The following is a 17,283-nucleotide window of genomic DNA, read 5'->3' on the forward strand; positions in this document are numbered from 1 at the left end:
ATAGCTATCTAAATGGTTTTTACAGGTGCAATCCATCTTATCCTAATGTACACATATAAAATACATCAGCTAAAGAGCTCTGTAGAATTCTCTTTCCCTTCATGGGCTGCAGATGGAGTCCAGGGTGGCTATAGCCAAAATGTTGTACTGGGTCTGGCTGAGAAGGAGTTAAGTTTCCCCATAGCAGCTGTGCTACTGGTATTGGTAGCTGAAAAGGTGTTGATAGCACACCAATGACCTGGCTCCACAGTGTTCCATAGCATCAGGGCTGCCTCTCCAGCATTCCCCTTCACCAGTAGACTGGAAGTGGGAAGGTCATGGGAGGGGATACAGCCAGGACAGCTGATCCCAACTGACCAAAGGGATATTTCATACCATGTGACATGGTCTCAGCAATAAAAGCTAAGGGAAAAGATGAGGTGGGATGTTTGTTATTTAGGTTTGTCTTCCAGAGCAACCACCACACATACTGAAGCCCTATGTCCTGTAAAGTGGTTGGACATGGCCTGCTGATGGGAAGTAGGCAGCTTGGTGGATGTCAAGAGCCCAGCCAGCATCAATCCACCACAGTTGTGGATGTCTTTACTGCAAAGAGCTAAAAATGAAGGCAAGGTAAATTCTGTCTCTGTGAATCACCAAATGCTTTTTGAACTGTGCTGAATTCCTTGGCTCCCAAAACTCTGACGGGTCTTGTAAGCACTCAAGAAGCCCACAGGAGTTATTCAAAGTCTGTAAAGATCAATGTGCCCATATTTTATTATTATAGGAGAAACCATATTCAATTTAATACTTTCAGATCACACATTTCCCTGGGATGAACACACAAATGTGTGAAATACAAGATTTAATTCCTCTGTGTTTTTAAAGAGCACACTGAGAAAAAAACAAGTTTCCATAACATCACATTATGGTATTTTTGCTGCTTTTTCTTTTAGTTTTTAATCTCCTTTTGAAGACAACCTACATCGAGTTGCACCAGTTCTCTCTTTGGGTGATATCCCCTTAAAGCCATCGGGCATGAAAGGAGAACAAGTCAGCTTTGATCTCACCTTCTCTGTATTTGAAATAGGGCCTTTATCTTAATGTCCTCAAGTTGTTTCTCCTGCTATGATTAATACACCCATTACCCATCACTTAAAGGGTTTTTTTTTTCAAGCAATCAATGTGCAACACTCATCAAGAAGCCTTTAGGTAATTTTTAAGTTATTTTTCCATATGGGAACCAAGAGGCAGCATTGCTGCAGCACTGGCTCTGTATCTCTACAGTGTAAGGTGTGTAGCTGCACAGCAAGTAGCTTACGCATAGTGCAAGACTGCCTTGGGGAATGCAAAGAACAGTTGGACTGGATGAACTTAAGGGTCTTTTCTAACCTAGTTGATTCTATGATTCTATGAAGACACCATGACATTGTTGAGTTGCCTTTGGGCAACATAGGGTTCAGCTTCATCTCACCTTCATCTGGCGGATGTGTCTAGGTGAGAAGATGGTTTGACCTGGATTTTCCTCCATTCCCTTTAAATGGTGCAGACAGAATAGAAGCTCCTGAGGGTGGTTTCCTCATTAAGACCCATGAATTTCCTCCGGAGCTGTTTATATCTGGAGGAAAGGGGATTCATCCTGTGAAACAGATGCCCCTTGTTAGTTTTCTACTCTCCTTATATATGGAAACCAGACAGAAAGTTATGCTTCTGTGCTCAATTTAGCCACCCTGTTTTATACATTCACTGAAGGTGAGAAGAACTGGCCATTAAAAATGTCTTTTTCTTTCTGAAATTTATAAGAGGCACTTAAGGGTTTTTAGGTGAGATGAATACTGCCTCAAATAGGATTAAGTGGGTGATTCCAAGCTGTAACTCTTCTATTCATTATTTTACTGTATTGTGAGAATGTAAATTCATTTCTTTTTCCAATCAGAAAAGGGTTATTAAAATCCTATGATGAAAGAAATGGTTATAAAACTTCTAGGAAGCAAAGAACATGGGGCAGTTTTGCTGGAAGGGACTGCCCTGGCATTGCCCTCCTATGCATTGCATCCCTACTCCTTCTCTTGCTCAGTTCCCAAGGGCTGTGCAGCTGCTCTGAGAAAGAAGACACCGCGCTCCATGCAAGGGATGGCAATCCCTTATCACTTCCACCTTTCCACCCCGACAGCTGCTGACCATGCAGGGAGCAACCCTTGGAAAGGAGCTGCCTTTATTTTACTGTAGTTTTTTAACATCAGTAAGGGATAAAGCCCTCCACCTGCCATTGTGCGGCTGAGTTTCTAATCTCTGGTGCCAGCACAGCTGCTGGGAGCCCACCCTCAAGCAAGAGAAAGTGGAGTCAGGCACACATGGGGCAGGATGGCTGCACTGATGTTATGTGACACACACATGTCCCCACAGCACCAGTAGAGATACCCCCAGTTGTTAAGTGCTGAGCAGAATTCCTTACTTCACCCATGGCAGCAGCCCTGACTGTATTCAGCGTGCTGGAAACTGGAGTCAAAGTTATTTCACTTGGTTTTCCTATGGGAATACATGGTCAGGAGGTTATAGTTTTACTTCTAATGATCAGCCATAAGGAGGTGGCAACTAATCCCTAGGGATAGCTCCACATGTCACTGCTGGCTCCAGCTATTGATAAAAGACTGATAAAAGAAACAGAATATGACCCTGCTCCACAGGCTCTGGAGCCAGTGATAATCTGATAATGAGTGCTACTTATTAGGTGCTTTTCCATGTGTTTTCCCTGATTTAGAGTCCAGGCCCTATATACCAATTTGTTCACATTATCAGCAAAACTGTTTGCAAGGCCTTTTGGAAAGCAAGCAAGCAAACCCTTCCAGACCCCTCTTGCAGTTCTTGTTTTCCTGGCCGGGGCTCATTTGTCTGCAGCACATTCAGGTGACAAGCCTGAGAGCAAAGTCACCTTCAGCTTCTGAGCAAAGCCAGGCACTAAATGGACTCAGAAGGTGCTGCACATCCACCACGTTTTGATGATTACCAGGGGCCTCTCTACTCTCCTGACAATTAAGCCTGAACTATAGTGACAGCCACCAGTGAAGATTGAGCAACGGGAGGTGGGAGATGAATGGGTATCAGAAGTGATGGTAAAGAGCCAGAACTGTGGGGCTGCCAGCGGTTAGATCATTTTGCAGTTGAAAGCGGTGAGATAGGTGCTTAACTTCAGCTGGAAAATGACCTCAGCTTTCTTATCTGTAGAATAGGCCTAATTCTATTTGCCTTCCTCCAGGGGAGCACGATGTGTTTGGTTTGTTAATGGGTTTGGGTGCTTCAGCCTCAATGTTCAAGGGCTGTGAATACAGGTGCACCCTGCCATATACATATATGCATCCGATCCATACAATAATGCCAGGTTAGAGGGGAAAAGCAAGTTTCCTGAATTAGGAAGGACTAAAAGGGTGTAGTGGAGCTCAAAAGAATTTCATAGGATCATAGAATAGTTTGGGTTGGAAAGGACCTTAAGATCATCCAGGTCCAACCCTCTGCCATGGGCAGGGACACCTTACCTTAGGCCATGTCACCCAAGGCTTTTCAAATGCTCAAGAGGATTTCAAATGAGACATCAAACCACTGCATTTGGTTTGGTTATAAAAATCCGAAGGAATCTTTAATGGGAATTAAAGTGTTGAAGATATCCCTTGATTTATTTGCTCATTATATATGTCATATTCTGACCTACCTAAAACTTTCATTTGTGCATGTGGTTCTTCACTTAAAAGGGTGATTTTCTTCAAAGCTGTGTTGTAAAGAACCCTCAGGCTGGTTAAAAAGTTATGGATAAAGACAGATGTTCCAGATTCTAGGATATGCTCCATGAAGCCAAGTGTAGCTCAGAGAAACATAAACCTAGCCACCAATGGTTGTACTGGTTCTGTCTGGGATAGCATTACGTCTTTCCATAGTTATTGGTATGGTGCTATGCTTGTCTACCCAAGTAACCATTATGTGAGTGGTTGCGTATGGGTTAGCTGCCTATCAGGGCTAACCTATGACAATGGGATAACCTTGAAAATGTCGTGCTTCAAAATAACTGTAATTTCAATCTTTAAATCCATAAGGACACCAAACCTTGTCTTATGGTCAGGAACATAGTCACTGGGACAGTGGAGAGACTTACAAACCATGACACTTGTCATCTGATGTCCTTATCTGGGTCTGCTTACAAACATACCCCCATTATTGCTTACTAAGATATGCTTTCCTTTGGGTTCCTATTATATGTATATACACATACATATCTGCTGAGAGGAAGGGGAACTTCCAGAGCTCCACGTATCATAGAATGCTTTAGGTTGAAGGGAACCTTTGGAGGCCATCTAGTCACACCTCCTGCTCACAGCAGGACCAAGTCTGAAGCTGGATCTAATTGAGGAATTAGACCAAGCGGCTCAGGGCCTTGCCCAAACCTGTTTTTAACATCTCCAAGGATGGAGTTTCCTTCTATGCCATTATCTGACTAAACCCATTGTGCAAATTATTTTCCTAATCTCTAAACAAAATTATCCTCCTGCAGCATGGACCTGAATGAATGTTGGGATGCTTCAATTTAGTTCCTGTAAAAGGCTTCCTTTAGGACATTGTGAGAGTACAAGTCACCTCTTCAGACCACACTCCCCACTTGCAAAGTAGAAATAACATTTCTTAACAGATGCATTTTTCTGTCCTTTTCACCTATATAGAAGAAAAGTGGGGATGGAAAGTTCAGCATTTAGTGCAAACAGTCCCTGGCACAATTCACACTAACAAATAATTCCACACTGAAAATGCTAAGTGATCACGGTGACGAGAAATATACAATGGAAGTGTGTTTTAGATGCTTTTGCTTCCATTAAATTTGGCTACTGGAAACCCTCAGAAATTTAAAAGTACATTCAAATCCACCAGGACAAAACTCATCTTGAGTTTTGAGAGAAGGTTTTAGGTATATTTTTAGTACAACCTAGTTTCCAGATCAGATAAAAGCCCCTCAGAAATCACTTATGTCTCCACACTGAAATAACTTCAAAATGCCACACACGAAGCTCTCCACCATCATTAAGTGGTGTGCAGTGTTGATTTTCACACTGCAAAATTGGATGAAAACAGGAGTTTATCAGTGAAATGTTGAAATAGCCTTGAATATGGGGAAGTGAATGAGTATAATTGCTGATGGGTTCTTTTTATTATCAAGAAGTCTGATTATAGCTTCGTAGACTTAAATTATGGCAAATCTAGGACAAGATCAATTTAGTATCTAGGCAAATATTTATATGAGGCTGGAGACTGGCATATATTGATCTGTTTGTAAGAAGCATAATTCTGTCTGCAAAATGTATTGGCATTGAACAATTCCCTTTCCACTATGCTCTTCCTCATCAGCAAGGAGCTGCAAGCCATGAAGAAAGTCAAATCCCATTCAAACAGAGCTGTGAAGCCAAGCCGGTGCTTAAGGACCACCCTTTAGATGGAGACTGATTCATGCCAAGGTAGGTATTGTAGATAAATTGATAATCAGCTCATGTAGTAAGTTCGAAATCCTGCTTGAAGGAAAAGAATTCATTCAGAATGTCTATAAGAGCCTAATTTGTCAGGTTGGCAGTTGTCCATGGGTAACATCACCCAGGGCAGAGCATCAGCCGCACCATCCCAAGTCTCCCAGCATTCATGAGAGGTCGCCTTGATACAAAGTAGAAGAGCGTTTCTAACTTGTGGGATGAAGAAGGATCCTTGTGAAATGATGACCCTTCCCAACAAAGGCAGCTTTTGCTGGAGGGAAAGGCGGGTGTGGGGGAAGGGAAGAGAAGAGGCCGGATTACCTTTTGTTGCCTTTGACAGTTGAAAAGGCGCTGGTGAATAATTACCCTTAAAACTAACAAACAAGGAGAAAGCAAAAAAAACAGCAGAAAAAAAGAGAAGAAAAACCCCCTTGACCCCTCCCCCCACCCCCAATTTGACATAAAACAAAAATAACTTGTAATAGGAAAAATAATAACTTCATTTGACTTTCCTTGCTGCTTTTGGCAAGTGCGCGCACACACAGACACAGAGATATAATTGGAAGGCTCCCAGTGTCGCATTCATCTTAAACTTTCCTAAGCTGGGTCCATTCGGCAGCAAATCTTGTGCAATAAAGAATCAAGGGAAGCTACAGCAGCGAAAAGCGCACCCTTGGTTGAAGGCCCCATTGTTTTAGGCACAAAAGAATAATTCCTGGTGAGCAGCAGTTGTCATCTGCTTTGCATACTCCTTATTCTGCTCTTAATTGGCATTATGTGGAAACTTATCTAGAAGGCCATGGGAACCAAAAGGCATCCCTTGCCTGCTCCTGCTTTGAACAAGCAGAACCCAATTAAAGCACAATTATCTCTCTTTTCTTATTAGCATCCTCATCTAACAGATAGATGCTGAGAAGCGTTGTTAGTCTGGGAGCTGCCACCTTTTCTTATGAAAATTCTTGTGAAGGTCATAAATAAACTAAAGGAGGCAGAAGTGGTGCAGGGTTTGGTGAGCTAAAGTGCAATGTTTTACTAAAGTATTTGATCTGGCTCTGCGGATGGTTTTCTAAGTACATTTCTGCTCACCAGGGAGTAACTGACCTAAGATTCAAACTGGACTCGTGGAGGTGGGATGCAAGCCTAGAAAAATCAATGAGATGGCCAAAGAAGAGCAAAAAAAGACACAGGTGTCTGCCCAGAAAGCCCAAGCGGTATCAGAAAGCCAGGAACTTGACTGTTCCACCGCTGGTCCTTTGGCATCACTATGGGAAAACACTGCAGGGAAATTAAAAGATCCCATTTCAAATTAGGGCCCAAGGTCAACTCCCAAATCTGTATCCTGCTGCTGAATATTGTAAAGCAAACACATGAGTTCCTGCAACACCTATATCCATATGGACCTTCAGCAATCCAAGATGGCCATGACTTGGAGAAGGTTCCAATCACATCCCTGTGGCAGTGTTCAAGGCCAGGTTGGATGGAGTCTTGGGTGACTTGGTTTAGTGTGAGGCGTCCCTGCCTATTGCAGGGGGTTGGAAATGGATGATCTTAAGATCCTTTCCAACCCAAACCATTCTGTGATTCTGTAATTCTACATCACCCTTAGATTTGTATTGCTGGGGGGGAGGGATTTGACGCAATCTTTGAGGTGTCCTTGGAGAATGAACATCTACTGCTCATCCCAGTTACATATGTGCCTGGCTTTTACAGACTTCAAAGATAGCTCCGCATACCTTCCGTATCAGAAGCTATCCCCAAGTTAGCAAACATTTGCAGTACCACTCATCCTGTCTCATCAGCAGCTACTAAGAATATGCATGTGTCAGGAAACGTCACGCATTTTATCACTTCAGCAAGTCGTGCCATCACAAAGCAGTACATGTTGCAGTTGTATCCCTCAGTATTCCCCCTGGATGTAACTATAGGTTTTATAAAATAAAGCAAGGAAACAAAGTCCTTTTTTACTTTCCTTTTGGATATTTTACTGCTTTTTTTTTTTCAAGAACAGGACAAGGGATAATGGGTTAAAACTTAAACAGAGGAGGTTTAGATTGGATATAAGGAAGAAATTCTTTACTATTAGGGTGGTGAGGTGGTAGAATGGGTTGCCCAGGGAAGTTGTGAATGCTTCATCCCTGGCAGTGTTCAAGGCCAGGTTGGACGAAGCCTTGGGTGCCATGGTTTAGTGTGAGGTGCCCCTGCCTATGGCAGGGGGTTTGGAATTGGATGACCTTAAGGTCCTTTCCAACCCTAACTATTCTATGATTCTAAGATGTGTCAGGTCCAGCTAACATATTTTGGTGAAGAAGAATCCAATGTGCCAATGCGGAAATCAGAATACCCCTCTTAGAAGTGCTCCAGAGGTTCCTGTCTGCTGCCCCACAGTATTGTCAGCAGTCTATTCAGTCATTCAGTATTGTCAGTCGAGTTCATTTCCAGAGTTCATTCCAGTTAGAATCATGGAATGGTTTGTGTTGGAAGGAACCTTATGATCATCTAGGGAACACCAGAACTGCACACAGTATTCCAAGGGGGGTCTCACAAGAGCAGAGGGGCAGGATCACCACCTTCGACCTGCTGGTCATGCTCTTTTGTTATAGCTCAGGACGTGACTGGCAAAATAGTTCATAGAATAATGCCTGCTAGGATGGTTTTTAGGATGCCATCAGCTCTTTGACCTCCCACAGATGATCTGCCTTCCTCCCTGGCGAGCTCAATGCTACAGCTATATAATCCTCCTGCCCAAACAGAAAACAATGCCACTGAATATGTGCTATTGCTGTTGTCATATCACACATGCTTTTTGCTTTTACCACTGTTGGCTAGTGCAATGGGAGGGAGAAAGACACTGTCCTCTGTCCAAGAGCCTCCTGGAACAGAGGAAGCTGCTGCAGACTCTCCAAATAAGCAGGGCAGTTGCAAACAAGGAAAACAATCCCACTTGTACATCTCTCAATGGATTTATTCTATAATATTTTGGAGCTTTTGATACTGGAATGTGCTTGCTATAGTTAAAGAGAACAGAAGAGGTCAAACAAGGGAGAACAACATGGAAATGATGCCAACTGCATTTAACTATGAAAATATAAGATTTCCTCTGTGCCCCCATCATGTAAGATCCAGAGGCTGCTCTGAGAGCGGTGCATTAGAATGAGCAAATCCCTACTCCCAGCACAAAGATGAAACCCTGAGAGAGACAGCTGCAGTGGAAAGAATCGAAACGAATGTCAAGCAGTCGATGAGATTCTGGTTCAGATTTTGATGAGATTTATCGCTGCAAATGTTTTCCCTGGCAAATGTCACACCATTAAAATGCAAAAAAATCCACCCAATAGAATTAAGAAAATGATGTGAAACTCAGAAACTCTGTCCAGATAAGTGACAGCTTGAAACTGAGCCCTCAGACTCTCAGGGTCATGGATGGCCTCTGTAAGCAAGCGTGCAGGAGAAGTGCTAAAGAGTCCTTTCACCTCATCAAGGCCACCGCCTGTGACTGCAGAGCACACATAGAGAGCCAGGACATTCTGCCAGCATCCTTCATGGTGTGGCTGGCTCCATCTGGGAATACCACATGGAACACATTCTGCAGCTGAGCACTGCCCAGCACAGCTGCAGCATTTTTTACACATGGTCTAATATGTGTGAATTAAGATCCTGTATAAAATAAGCAGGATAGTCTGCATTTGCCTGTTGAAGAAGCATCTTAGGAAGCCTCTCCTGTTCTGTCCTTGATGGGACTGCCAGAAGAAGACTCCTTAGTGCCTTGTAATTACATTTAGGAGTGCCAGTTCCTTAGCACAGTGAAAATGGCGGATTCCAGGTGAATTGTGTCTTGAACAAGGCAGCAGCTCTGCATGAGTCTAGCCAAGCTATATCTTATTTACCCAAAAGGACTGAATGCTCTGTAGATCCGAATGCACGCCTTAGGCATGCATCCACATCTTCTATTTAGCGATCTCTGGGGAAAACAAGTTGTTTCCATTATGCAGGATAAAGAAACCTCCTCGAGCCAGATGTCCAGCTCAGGCAAACACTTCTCACCCTTTGGGTTCTCTGTTATTGGGCTGCTGTTCTCATAGGCACCTGTATTTCTTGTGTCAGATTTGGCTGCAATGTACTGTTACCTGTTTTTTCTGAGCTGAGCAGTAACTCAGAGGTGCTGAACTCTGTATTAAAATCTAATGTACTTCTCTTTCCCAAGGAGGCCACATTAGGTTAATATCCTGCTAATAGCAAGTGTTCAGGATAATACTTTCAGCTGTGTCAGGCTGTTCTTTCCTGCTAACAGCTTAAACGTGATAAAACAAAGAGCTCACTTCTTTGCCTAAACCAGATAAGAGTTGTGTCCGCTTGGCACCCAGAGCAGAAAAATAAACTAGACTTAATTTAGCAACACAGGGAAAAAGGTGACTGCTTCAATGGCACATGAACCTCCCCACGTTCATGATTGTCCATTATTATCACTGGTAACACTATGCTGTTATTACAAAATGGAGTCAGGGGAAGGATTTCACCTGTTGAAGCGTAGTTTAAATTGCCTTCCTTATTTAAGCTTGTCCTTCATGTTAGGATTTAATAGGAGTCCTCACAGGAGCTAAACACATGCTGAACAGCTTTGCAGCAGCAGGACTCAAGGGTGCTTTCTTGTACCAGGTGAAGACAGATCCTATAACTCACTTTCATTTGTTTTTCCATACTTCTGTGTTTTGGGTTATCCTGTTGTGTGAGAGATGAATGCCCCTACTCACCTTCCTATTTGTTTTGCTTTGTGATATGCCACAAGAGAAACCCCAGTGAGAAAGCACACAAAAACCCAGACAATCCCAACACCAGGATCGGGGATAGAGTCATAGTTGAAAAATTAGCATTGAAATTAGATTAAAAAGCTCTGCTTTTTTCATACAGAAACATTTCATGCTTTCTTAAGGAATGGAAACCGATGCTTATGTACCCCAAAGTGAATTTTGCTCCTTCTCTCCACCATCCTCCCCACCCTCTCAGTCAGAGTCTAATTAGAATCTGTATATTAAACTAATTCTACCCTAGGACAACCAGAGCTTTTGACAGTGTTACCATTAGCACATATAAGCCAAAGTAAACTGGGATGCAAACCCCTGGATGCAGAGTTCCCACATGAAATCAGCTCTCCGTACCATGGCTGTGGGTGATCAACCAGGGCTTGCACAGAGCCTGTAAGGGTGACACACACTGTTCAGTTAGAGCTGCAAAACAAGGATTGTCAAGGAGTTTTGGCTGCATTACAGTAGGGTTCAGACTTGCTCCTGACAGTGTTACAGTGCTAATAGAAGCTATATATCTGCTGCAAGGGGGAAAGGTGTGCAGTGATGGAGAGGGAGCAGAGGATACAGCAGCTGCCACTGCAGCATCTGTACTGTCAGGTGTCACTGTCTGTGGCTGAAGTACTTCTGATGTGCTGATTGCATTGGCCCTGTAGAAATCATAGCATATCAGGAAAAATCCTTCACTGAAATGATGGTCAGGCATTGGAACAGGCTGCCCAGGGCAGTGTTGGAATCGACATCCCTGAAGTGTTCACAAACTGTGCAGGTGAGACCCTTTGTGACACAGTTTAGTGATGTACTTGACAGTCCTGCAGTAATGGTTGGACTTGACGATCTTAAAGGTCTTTTCCAACCTAGTTGATGCTATGCTTGTATGGTACTGGCTGCGTTGGCCCCATGTGTAGCACTGTTAGATCTGTCTATAATATATGTTATGAGGTCCTACAGAGATGCATAAGGAAACCTTGAAAGAAACTCAAGATCCTGAAAGCAGCAAAACTGCGTTAGAGTATCTAGAGGAGTGCCTGTTTGCGGAGGTGGGTGGTATGTGTACAAGGTGTTGCACTATGCAGGCTGCGGGTTAAGCCTATGTCATTAATACTCTCCAAATAGCATGTGCTTTTCAGAAGGAAGATGTTATGATATTTTTGTGTATTATTAAACCTATAAGAAGATGAGCAATAAGTATCCCTAAGGGGAAGATTTCTCTGAGATACTCCACATCTGCAGCTAAAGGCGTTCCCACTGCTATGAAGTTACCTCTTCTTTCCAAACAGGGTAATGATGGGATCTTTGTTATGGCATTGCTGTTGTGTTTCAGTTCTTTGGAGGGTGTGAGATCACATCTCCTGCATGTCACAACAGGAGGAACAAAACCTAGGCTGAAAATAGCTTTCTACAGCAAAGCAAAAGAAAAACAGAGTCTGATGCGTCCAAGAAATGCAGCTGCAATTTACTCATAAACAGGGGGGGAAATGATTGACTGACAATGTACAAACAGTTCCCGTATTAAACTTCTGATTTCATACTGGTTTCTACGCCCACCCTTCCATGCACCCCACAGCCAAGTTGCTAATTACATCCTTCCTATTGTTTTGCCAATTCCTCCTCTGGCAAACAATGGGAGGAGAGAGGATTATGGAGACTGATGCACTTGACAGCAGAAATAAATAAGCAAGTGAATACATAAATAGATAAATAATGCCTCCACTAGTCACAAAGACGAGCTTATTTCATCCTTCCTCCGGTATCTAGAGCCAAACTTTAAGGGTTATCCAGGAAAAAAAACTCCATGATGATCTGGTGCCTCAGAGAAATAAGCATCAATTAATTCTTAATTAACATGGCATGACAGATTGATTTGAATAAATAGAACCTTTTAAATGAATGTCTTTCTATGTTGTGGGTTGAAACAAGATGCCTTGTGGGATAATGAGCAGCTCCCTATTATAATATACCGTCTCTAGCACTGTAGCACCTGGAGGCTTAAAGTGCATCACTAGCCCAACATGTTTGATGCTGTATAAATATACAGTTGGTAAAGATGCTTATCTTGGATTTGTAGTGCAAACAAGAAGATATGCTATGGAGATCCTGTGACAGGTAGATCAAGTTTAAGAAAACAGGGAATGTAAGGAAACCTGAAAAGATGAGCAGGAAAAAGGGATTTTGTACAACACTTTATCCCCCAAAACTTAGCTATGTAAAGTGTTTGTAAATGACCCAAAATAATTATGAGTTGCCTTATGGGGTTTAACAGGAAAATAGATAGGAAAAGGGTGCACAGGTTGCAGCAGAATGGCACAAAAGCCAACAAAAGCAGACAGTGTTTTCAAGTTGGGGAACCTAATGCCAGCCAACTAACGCTATCTTTCCTCACCTGAGTAAAAATAGTCTGATCAGCAATGAACCACAGTTTCCACTGAGGCTGCAAGTGAGCAGCCACTCTGAAGATCACCCTGTTTCCAGATCAGTGTTGGCTGCTCCCAAGCAAAGATGCTGGCTGAAAAGCACCCTGAGAAATACTTTACCTACCCTGAGGCATTTTATTCCTTTTAAGGAGACAGTAAAATTACATCCCCTACTATTTATACTGTTCGTATTCACTTTCATTGCCTTTTGCAAACTTGATTCAGCAGTTTAACACAGTGTACTTGGGAGGTGGCTATCAACAGACCCCTTGAGATGGAGAAGTGATTGCTACACACGGCTGACTCCACTGCCCAGTTATACATAACTGAGTTAAAAATCTGTGTTTCCATAGGAAATCACAGAATCACAGAATGGTTTGGGTTGGAAAGGACCTTAAGATCATCCAGTTCCAAGTTCCCTGCCATGGGCAGGGATACCTTACACTAGACTATGCCACCCAAGGCTCTGTTCAGCATGGCCTTGAACACTGCTAGGGATGAAGCATTTACCAATTAACTGATTAATTAATTAATTGATTTGGGGTCTGTTATTGGCTCTCTGATCCTTTGTCACTAATAGGATCAGCTAGCAGCAGAAAGGTCACTAAATGCATTAAAGTTAAGCAAAACTGAGTAGGGATCTTCTTTTCCAAACAAAACTTCTCCAGGTGATGTTGACAAGTAAGAATTCACCTTCAGTAAAAAGCCATCGAGATGTGCCCTGTGAACTTATCCATCTCTCAGTAAAGAGAGCTTGTCATGTTCAGTTCAGCAATTTGGGGAGTTTTATTGTAGAGATTTCCTCTCCTTTTCCTTACCCCGCTCAGTTTGCTGTAGGCTGTCACCTCATTATACTCTTACTGCTTCCCATGAAAAGCTGACTTTGAAAACACTTCTTTTCCTGACTATTTTTCACCTCCTTCTTTTTTTCCCCTTTGATGTACAGTTTTTATCTTGCACTGAGATCTTTCTCAGGGATCAACTTTATGAATCTTGGCTACAGACACAACATTTCAGCTTACATCAGCCCTAATACTTCCAAGCAACCAAAAGCCAACACACCGTATATTGCATTGGAGTAGGTTAAATATGCATATATGTGTATATATATGTACATATATATCATAGAATCATAGAATCATAGAATAGTTAGGATTGGAAAGGACCTCAAGATCATCTAGTTCCAACCCCCCTGCCGTGGGCAGGGACACCAATCATATATATGCATATATATATATATATATGTGTATATATATATAGAAGATAGGATCTGAGTACCCAATGGACTGATACTGTTCATTGCTATTATGGAAAGAAGCTATTTAACTCCTTACAGCAGCAAGTGGTTTCTCCCCAGAGAGTAACGAACCAGCTCCTGGACATAACGTTGCTTTGGGAACTACCCCTTACTGTTTATGACAGTATCTGTACAGCCCTAGTGATTAAAACACTGGTGTTCACTAACTACTTCCATCCTATCTTGCAAGTCAACATGATTCTGCTTCAATTTCATTTAAATATCACTTTATGTTCAAGGCTATGAGTTTTAGAATTCACTTGACCATACTCATCGTTTTATTATTAACAGGCATTTCATTCTCTCCCTTCATCATTCATGTCAAAACTTTCCAGGTTGAGGTGAACTTTTCCTCCTTTATATGAGCCTGTAGGTGCCCCAGCCCTCATCTGTAGTGCTAGGTGCTGTATGTGCAAGCTCTCACCTGTAGTGCTAGATGCATGCACATCTTCCAGGTGAAAAGCTCTTAAAATCTGAATAAAGAAGGTAAGTATCAAAGAGATAACTTTGAACCCATGTTACAGATGGGCATTAGGGACATTAATTCCTGAAATCATCCCATCTAGCTTTGGACAACGGCCATGCATAATTCAGGCCTCTAGTTGCCCTAGACAGTCGTCTACAAGGAAAAAGAGAGCAAGAGACAGACTTCTCTGCAAGCAATTCATGTGCTTTATGGACTAAATATTATAGAGAGATCCAGTGTTCTCTCACTGCCTGTACAGGAAGACAGGATTAGTCAACACTTCATTTAGGTCTCAGAATCCATTATCAAAATATCTGCACATCCAGCAATTTCATCACTCATTGAAGCTTCTTGGGCAGCAGTCTAACCACATCATCTTTCCCTACTGCTAATTCATTCTCTACTTCAGTTCTGCCTATTTCCCATTTAAAACCCACCCTTGTTTTCTAGCCTAAATGTAGTTTCTGATAACTTTGTGCCATTTTGACTCTGCCCTTGGGGACTCCCTGGTCTCTTGCTGTCTCCATCTCTTTCTATGTACAGGATCTTATCAGTCTCATTCAGGTGAAAACTGTCTAACATTAGATTTGGAGTAGTCAGAATGGATTTATGAAGAAGAAATCATGCTTGACCATCTGACTGGCCTCTGGCTGGACTTTGTGCTGCTGAGGCCAGTCACTGGTGATGTACCTGAGGGGTTGATACTGGCTCCAATACTATTAAGCCTCTTATTAACGGGACTTGGATAAGGCACAGTGCACCTTGAACAAATATCCAGATGATACAACACTAGGAGTGGCTGATACACCAGAAGGTTGCACTGCTACTCAGAGGGACATGGACAGGCTGGAGAAATGAGCCCTCCTTATGTTCAACAAAGGAAACCGTCACATCCTGTCCCTGGGACAGAATAAACTCAGGCATCACTTCAGGCTGGTGACAACTGTCTGAAAAGCAGCTTGGCAAATAAGGACCTGGTAAGGCTCCTGGTAGATATCAGGAGCCAGAAGTGGAATCTTGAGGTGAAAAAGGCCAACAGTGTCCTGGGCTACAGTAGGCAAAGCATTGACAGCAAGTTGAGAGAGAGGATGCTCAACCCATAGTGGGACGCATCGGGGTGCGGGGTCCCTTTCTGGGCCCCCTAGTACAAAAGAGACATGGACATACTGGAACAATATGCATGGAGGCCTATGATGCTCCTTAAGGGACTTGAGTATCAATGGGAGAAGAAGATGAGAGAGCTTGGAATTTTATTAATGTACATAAAACCTGATAGATGGAGTAATGAAGATGGAGACTGGTATTTTTCATGGACTTGGCAATCCTGGGGTAACAGACTGGATCTTTTCCAACCTAGCTGATTCTATTATATTATGATTCAGTGGTGCAGAGCAACAGGACAAAAGGCTACGGGCACAATCCAAAATATGTGAAATTCCATCTGAACATTAATAAAACCTTATTTGCACCGAGAGTGGTCAAACATTGGAACAAGTTGCCCAGAGTGGAGTCCCACTCATTGAGCTGCTAAAACTTCAGCTGGAAGCAGCAGTCTCAACATTGCTTTCTGTTCATCTGAGGAGTCCTAGCCATAATCTCCAAGCAGCAAGGAGTCCTCCTTCTCTGTCACTGTGGATAATGCCACCATCCTGTCATATGCCCAGAGCCTTGTTATCAGCTTCAGCTCATACTTCTCTCTCAGATGTCACTTCCCAGTTACATCCAAACCTTGCAGATCAATTCTGTATAACACACTTCAGGTAACACCTTTCTTCTCTATTTACCCATCTAGGTAAATCTCTTCTCTCGAGCTTTATCAGGCTTTATCTCATGCTTTTACTGAACATCTTAATTACTGCAGAATCACTTCCATTTTTCATAGATGTAAATTTGCCCTGATGATATTCCCTGGACACAAAGGCCATTTTTCCAGATATAGCCTTGATTCCCCTTCCCCATTCATATCAAAACTAGGCCGTCTGCATCCAATCAATCCACACAACCATTTTCCACAGTCCATGTGCTGGATTTTTAAATGAGGGCTTTTGTATTTTCTTCCATGCTGTTCCCCATAAATATCTATAAAATAACCTTGTTATTCTCTTCCTTTCTCTGCAGTAATATGTAGAAAGCAGGGACAAGGGCCAGGTTGCAGATGCTCTATTAACATTGCCCGTCATACAGACTAGCACTTTCTTATTACAGCCATGGGTCTCCATCTGTCTGTCACTATCCATGGCTTCTTGATTTGTACTCAGATGTAAGTCATTTCATGCAGAGAATGTCTATGTTTCTAGAATGCCTGACACAGTAAAAATGAGTCCTTGGCTGACACTGTAATGCAAATTGTCATTGTCAGATAATAAGAATAAACACAGATTAATAATAGATATGTTCCAAAGAAATCACTGACATTCCAATTAGAAAAATATGCACAAGAAACATTACAACCACCATAATTTGTTTTTAAACAACAAAACATCATTAATACATCCCAGCTACTGGAGTTAGTACTTACTTTTTGTAGTAACCGTCTTAGAAAGATCTAGGAATAATCCATCAAATACTTCTTGTAGGATACAGTTTTAACCTGGACATGTGTTATTCTCAGTCTACCTGTAAAAAGACAGAGACACACACAGAAATTAAATCAGTGTTTTCTTTAGTGATTTGTAACTTATTTGGTATCCAAAATGGATTAAAAGTGCCTGCTAACAGGTAGACAAGGCACATAAACCACTCATCTATATACAGGTTGGATGAAGCCTTGGGTGCCATGGTTTAGTGTGAGGTGTCCCTGTCCATGGCAGGGGGGTTGGAACTGGAT

At 42.4% G+C, this 17,283-nt stretch overlaps 1 protein-coding gene across 1 annotated transcript in view; it reads right to left on the bottom strand.

Annotated features, from left to right (window-relative positions):
• The window catches only part of TENM4 (teneurin transmembrane protein 4), a 404,484-nt gene extending 387,412 nt beyond the window's left edge, over nucleotides 1–17,072 (bottom strand). Inside the window, exon 1 of the mRNA XM_034073053.1 lies at nucleotides 16,975–17,072. The gene's annotated coding sequence lies outside the window, so the exon portion shown is untranslated. The remainder of the gene's footprint in view (nucleotides 1–16,974) is intronic.
• Between the last annotated feature and the right edge of the window lie 211 nt (nucleotides 17,073–17,283).

This window comes from Melopsittacus undulatus, chromosome 2 (assembly GCF_012275295.1).
Source record: "Melopsittacus undulatus isolate bMelUnd1 chromosome 2, bMelUnd1.mat.Z, whole genome shotgun sequence".
Classification (NCBI taxonomy): Eukaryota; Metazoa; Chordata; class Aves; order Psittaciformes; family Psittaculidae; genus Melopsittacus; species Melopsittacus undulatus.